Raw genomic sequence first — 7,334 nt, 5'->3', positions numbered from 1 at the left:
GGTAGGATTGAAAAGCAAAATTAAAACGTTAATAAATAGCAAAAAAGGTAAAGTTTGTATGTTTGTGCACATCATCATGAAATTTATTATTATTTCTTCTTCATACACAGTAAAATATAATAAACATTTTATTTAACAGATTTTAACTAAGTCTATAGGTTCAAAAGTTATTATTTGTATATATTTGATATCTTCTTAAAACAAGAAAGTGATAGATAAATCTTCAAAATATAATAACTTAACTTGTGGAACACATTTATATAATAGAATTGCATGTGTATGGAATTTAATTGATCAAACAATGAACATGATTCATATTCAAACGTTATTTTCAGCAACAAAATTTTGAAACATTGTCAATTTTTACGAAGTTCGTAAACAATTAAATGGAGACAATTCATTCGTTAAGAGGCTGCCACGTGGAAGAAGAAGGGAGAGGATGGACTGGTCAATGTTTGAATACAGTCACCGTTTGGTTATAAATTTAGGGTTTAATTTGATATGTAAGCATCATTTATATTATATCCATAAAATAATTTATCACTCACTTAATTATAGGTTTCGTCACTTCTATTTTTAATATGTAGTTTTTTATTTTTTCTGATTTTAGTAATCACATTTTAGAGTATTTGAAATTTTAGTTCAGAACACGTTATTTTTATGTTTTAATTAATTAAATTATTGCTTAATGGTATTTTAAATTGTCGTAGTTTAATAATATCAATTTGAATTAATAAAACGCACTTAAAAGTGAAGATTAAATCAAAATTACAAATTTTTAAAATTTACGGACTAAAATCTCAAACGAAAAATAGGGAGATCAATTCCTAAATTAAAAATTTAAAGAACCCGAAATATTCAATTTATTCTTTTATCATTTCATTATTAAAAAGTTTCAACTATTCATATAGCTTTTTTTTTTCAGATAGGGTATATTTATTCATCTTTTACAAGAAACAGACCTCATTAAATTCATAGAATACAAAAATATAAAAATAATTAACTTCTCCTCATACATAAACTAACTTGTAAAATATATTTCATTCCATTGTATGAAAATTGTAGTTATAATTTGTATATAAGCTAATTTTAGCTTTTTTTTCTTTTTAATAAAATTCTCGTTAGGTATATATCAAGCTAATTTTAGTTTATAAATAGGTTAATTTTAATTTTTGTCATTAATACTTTTCTCTTTATATCTTAGTATATATTTTTTAAAATATTTTTGTCGTCATTAGGAACAATGATAATGTAAAAATTTATTTTATAAAATTAAAACAGAAGTTTAAATTAAATAAAGAATGAATATTTTGTTATTTTAAAGTCATAAAGGTTATATATATAAAATAAAACCATTTTTTTTTGTTTATTTAAAAACCTTTTATCCTTTTATACTCTAAAATAAAGCCAAATTACTTTTTTGTTAGATTGTTTCTTATTATTTCCTTCAAGCAAACCCTAAAATCCTGAAACATAAATTATAAACCCTAAACCCTAAACCCCAAACTCCAAACCTCAAACCCCAAACCCCAAATCATAAACCCTAAACCATAAATCCTAAACCATAAACCTTAAACCCTAAACCATAAATCCTAAACCCTAAATCATAAATTATTGGATATTCAAGCGACAAGTTTAGGCAATCATTCCACCATTTGAATGAGAAAAATATCATTTTTATTGATAAAACTTGTCTTTTTTTTCTTTTTTTAATTAAGGTTAAATGAATATATGTTATAATAAATTGTGATGTTCATTATGTTTGATATGAGGTGTGATGCTTATAGAAGTTTTACCTAATGTTTGATGAACATGGAATGATTTATTTAGGATGAAAATGAGATTTAGGATAATCACAAATTAACAAATTCAACCCGGCTCATTTATTAGCAAGCTGAAAAAATTTGAACTCAACCTGACCCATCACGGGTTGGCTCACTAACTCATTTAATTATAAGTTTTTTTAAATAAAAAATTACAATTCTTTTTAATTCAAATCTAAATAAACGTCACACTAAAATGATGTTAAAGTCCAAAGACAATTCAAAATAAAAATAAAAAGTATCATGTAATTCAAACGTAATCCAAAAACATGTACAAAGTTTTTAATATTGATAATTTTTGTATCACTTATCCACGGTTTCGACCCGGTGAGCCAAGTTCTAAGTGAACCGGGTTGAAAACTAGTCCGCATAAAAAAATTACATTTTTTCAAACTCAACCCGCGACTCAAACCTGTGGTGAGCCAGATTGACTCGCGGGTTACAACCCATTTTGACAACACTATCATTACTTATCTTATACGTATGTGATTTTAATTATCCTATATATGATCATCATAGAACATGTAGAGTTGTCCATATATTTATACTTTCAAATATTTTGAAATTTTTTTTTCAGTTAGTTTGAATGTAATATATTAGAAAAGTTATATAAATGTTAAAAACAATGAAGTTATATGTTTGTAAATATTTTGAATGGCTTATTTTTATGTATGCTATACATGGTTTTGGCTTTTAAAAAATCAATATTTTGTTTTTCAAATTACAAATATAAACAAAACAATTAAACACTTCTTAATTAATCATTAGAAATGACATTAGAATCGGTGGAGACAAGTTTTGCTATTCATCCTCAGATAAAAAAATATCAACCACATTCTTAGAGCAAAAATTATCTCCATTTTTATATTCAAATCCAACGGATATCAACTTTTGTTTTATCTTCATTCCTACCAAGTAACATATATATATATATATATATATATATATATATATATTATATATATATTATATATATATATATATATATATATATATATATATATTATATATTCAGACATGTACTCGTAGCCTTTCCTTACTATTTCAAAATCTATTAATTAATTTTTATAAAATAATAAAAAAATACGGTAAAGAACATAATATTATCAAATATTTAAAATTAAAATAGCGTATTCTCATTTCTTCAAACATTTAAAAGGAAATTATAATTGTATACCTTTCTAATTAAAATATTAAATAAAAAACATTAACATTTATTAAATTTGCGTTAATAAAACCTAATTGATAAAATTTAAGAATATTTTTAAAAAATAAAAAAGGAAAACAAATATTTAAATTAAATAATATTTTCAATGTCTCTTTACTACAATTTTTTTAATTTATTGAATTTTTATTTATACACTAACAAAAATCATAATACATCACTTGATCAAAATCATATAAAAAATAAAGATTAAATTAATAATAATTAAAATTTAATATAAATATTTCATTTTTTAAACTTCAATATATATTGGATGATGATAAAAAATTTCATAACAATTACATTAAATTATTATATTATAATAAATAAAATTTACTTATACAATTATATTGATAAAATTACATTTATGATAATGAGTTAAAAATTAAAAATAATTATATAAAAATATTAAAATAATAGTCTACATGATAAAACTAAACAATAATAAAAATATTAATAAAAGTGATCAAACATACGTCTTAGAAACAATTTAATACACAATTAAATGAAATTGCATAAAGAAAAAATAAATGTATAATGAAGAATAAGATGAAAAATAACTTAAAAATCTAAGAAAATTTTTCAAATATCAACTTAGTTGACAGATAACAAAAATTGTTTTAGTAAAACAGAAACTAATAATAAGAGAATGAACATAAGTTTTTTATATTATTAGTAAAATGAAAACTTTATTATAAGAGGTACATGGACACAAGACAAATATTTATATATTCGTACTTATTTTTATACTCAATTGAAAAAAATCGAATGTTATTCATATGATTAATAGAGAACTTTTTTTTGTCATCCATAATTTACTAATATATGTATTAGGTCTATCGAGGAGGCGTTTTCCAAGACAATGAGGCCAACTATCCAAATCCTTAAGACAATAAGTTAATGGTCTTCCATCTTTATATACTGTTCTACTTTCTTATTTTTATCCAATGTGAGACTTGGACTCACAATTGGATTTCCAACATATATTTTCTTCATTTTCAAGGAAAAGTAAAAAGAGAAAAAAATTGGTGCTCTCTTAGAAAAATTGTTACCCATAGTTTACTAATATATAGTATATGAAAATCTATTCCTTCAATTATTTTATCAACATACACTTTTTTTTTTTTGTGATTGAGATTTGTGATCAATTCAAAATTTATGAATAAAAAAAATAGGATGATTATGTAGAGGGAGAGGAAGAAAGTGATGTTAGTTAATATCAAAGGGTTGATCATAGAAAACTCAAATAAAAGACATAAAGGCACAATTTGTTGTTTTGTGAAGGACTTTGTCTCATTCTTTGGTTGTTGGTCACACCAAATCTTAAAATAATTCTATGCATTGTTTTTCTTTTTCGTGTCTGTGTTTTTTCCTCTGACTTGCAAATTGGTTGCTACTATTTCTTAATCTCAAGACAATTAATATTAACCAAATTGGTATTAATTTCTTTTAGAATTTTATTTTGTCCATGAAGTGTTTGTGAAAAAAAAAGAGAAGAAAATATATAAAAATAGAAATTCATGAACGAAAAGTGCTTTTTTATTTGAACATAGCTCAATTTTTTTTTCATATAACTACATAAATATAGATAAAAGTTTATATAATTTTATTTTCTTGTTAGAATTTAGTTTCAGGACTGTTATTTTTTGTAATTTATTTTTCCAAAATCTCTTTTTCTTTTTTTAAAATGAAAAAAGAATTAAAAATTCAGCCCAGAATTTTTCCAAATCACAGTTTAGAATTTGATTTTTGAAGAATTGGATTTTAATTTATTTTCAACTAGTTTTCTTTCAATCATAGTTCGGAATTTAGTTTTCAGAAGACCAGATTCTGCCTAAAAAAATATTGTATTATTTATGTAAATATTTAACACAATATCATATATTTAGATAATTTTGTAATCCATATATATTGTTTGGATAATAATAAGAAAGTGTTATTAATAATCTCTAATACTTTTTTATTAGTTAAAATTCCTTATAATTATGTAAATTAGTCAAATCAATATCTTGAATTTGCTAGAAAAGTTCTTCCAATTATGCGAATGCTATTTTTTTTTCATTTGAAGATATATGACGAAACCTCTAAACTTGCTCTAGGGAGTTTTCTCTTCTTTGTATGAAATTAGGTATTCTAGAATGATGTATGTGATGGCTAATTAAAAATAGTATAATTAGATTTTTTTAAAGCAATGATATTAGAGTTTTTTTAACCAATGATATTATTAGTTAATATCAATGTGATGATAAAATAAAAACTAGTAAACAGGGAAAAGGCCAAATTTGTCTCATTCGCACGTCATTTTAATATATATTTTTTTTTTGTTTGCTTATTATTTTAAGTAATAACACAGTGCGATTCTTTTTCTCACAAGTCACCATCATTCATTTTAATTAATTAATTAAATTATCATCATTATTATAAGACTATTAGCATTTTTCTTCAACGTTTCGTGTTTGTTCTTATCAAGACAATGCAAGATTCCTAGAAAGTCAAACCAAATGAAATGAACCCAAATGGAGAAGAAAAACAATTGTTCAGTTATGAAAATCTGAAAATTTTTCAGTTTGATTTTGTTAGATGTTAATTTCAAAAGTTTTTTATATATATCTTAATCAAATTAGAGGTTTCTCTGAACGTGATTTTAAAATCATTTTCGTAATAATCAATCGACCAATTTAACTAAAATATGACAAATTTAATATACTTGTAAGCAATTTTGATTCTTACCGATATAACATAATATATAAGTCTTACAATTATTAAAAATAAAATAATCTAAATCTCATCTTATAATTTGTTGTTTGTTGAGTTAATTGTTTTATTTTTGACAAAAGAGAAAAAAAAAGGTAAAATGCATTTTAATAAAAAAAATATTCTTACTTTTTATTTATTTTTTTATTGAAAAAATACAAAAATTTATATTTTTATAAACATTTTATTTTTGTATTGTGTCTGAAATGAATGCGAAAGTATGTATTATTACTCTATGAATAAAAAGTAAAGAAGAGAGGGATTAGAAGTGTGAAATGTATAATTAGAACTTGGTTTTCACTTTAACAGGATCTGATGTATGTTATGAGCAAGATTCGAAAATGTTTGAGAGGAAGATGATTCCTAAGTTGGTCCAGAAATGTCACTATCTGCAGTGGCTGCATGACGAAAATCCCATAAAAGCTTTGCATATTCAAGCACTTGATCATCACAAAAATAATTCATCAATCAATGCTTGATGACGACATTACAAAAAGTTTTTCAAGAAAATCACTTTATTTTTTGTTGAGTTTTCAAGTGGGTTAGGCTTGGCATGATGTCCATGGTGGGGCATTGGGGGAATCGCATTTATTGACACTCATCAGCAATGACGAACACAAAACATCAGTTAACTTTTTTGTGTGTTTCTGATTCGTTAAGGATAATGCCAGAGTCCTTGTTTTGCTTGAAAGAGACTTCTCCTACCCACTCTTATTAACTTGAGTAAATGTTTCTTTGATACTTAACAACTATCCAAGAATCAACCCATCATTCTGCAGTGGTTTTGTTAGGGAATAACTTCCAATGAAACATCTTTCACTAAAAGTTGATCCGCTTCATTCAATAATCTCACGTCGCTTAGGAGTAAAAGTAAAAAACAAGTTAAATATATATTTTTTCTTCGACTGTCTTTTGAGGACAAAACTGTGATAGAATCTTAAATTTCAAAACAGACAATACATGAGATGTAATGATTAACTATAACGATGTTGTCTAGCAAACTTGTTATACCATGTACATTACTACTATGAAACTCTAAATCTATTTAGATAACATCAACCATACTTGTAAATTTACCTGAAAAGAAAGCTAACAAATATTGATAACCTTGATTTCCTAAACAAAGATTGGTAGTATCACCTGTACTTACCATATCTACAATGTACTTTTTTATTTTACTCTCACTCTATTCCCTACACAAAACATATGTGACTGGATCTATAGAAGAAGTTCATAAAGTATCAAAGTTGATGATGGAATGATAAACCAAGCTATATAATATGTGAGGTAAAATCCAAATATCAACTGCAGCTTGTAAAATAGTCTAGTTTCTGCTGTACAAGCACATAGGTTTTGGCTACTCAGGTTGTTTTACATGCTGTTTTTGTTTCTGGCAGCTGAGTGTGAAACCCTCTGTCTCACATTTAACTTCTTGCCTTGGACAAAGTGAAAATGAAGAAGGACAAGAAAATGGTAATTAAAAAATATCACAGATCACAGTATTTTAGTTTGTAGCTTTGGATCACGGGGGAAGATTATATGAAGTGGTAAAT

This window comes from Vigna umbellata, chromosome 9 (genome assembly GCF_029865625.1).
Source record: "Vigna umbellata cultivar VRB3 chromosome 9, Vumbellata_1.0, whole genome shotgun sequence".
NCBI classification, from domain to species: Eukaryota; Viridiplantae; Streptophyta; class Magnoliopsida; order Fabales; family Fabaceae; genus Vigna; species Vigna umbellata.
The sequence above is the reverse complement of the archived record's forward strand: the minus strand, read 5'-3'. Positions refer to the sequence as shown.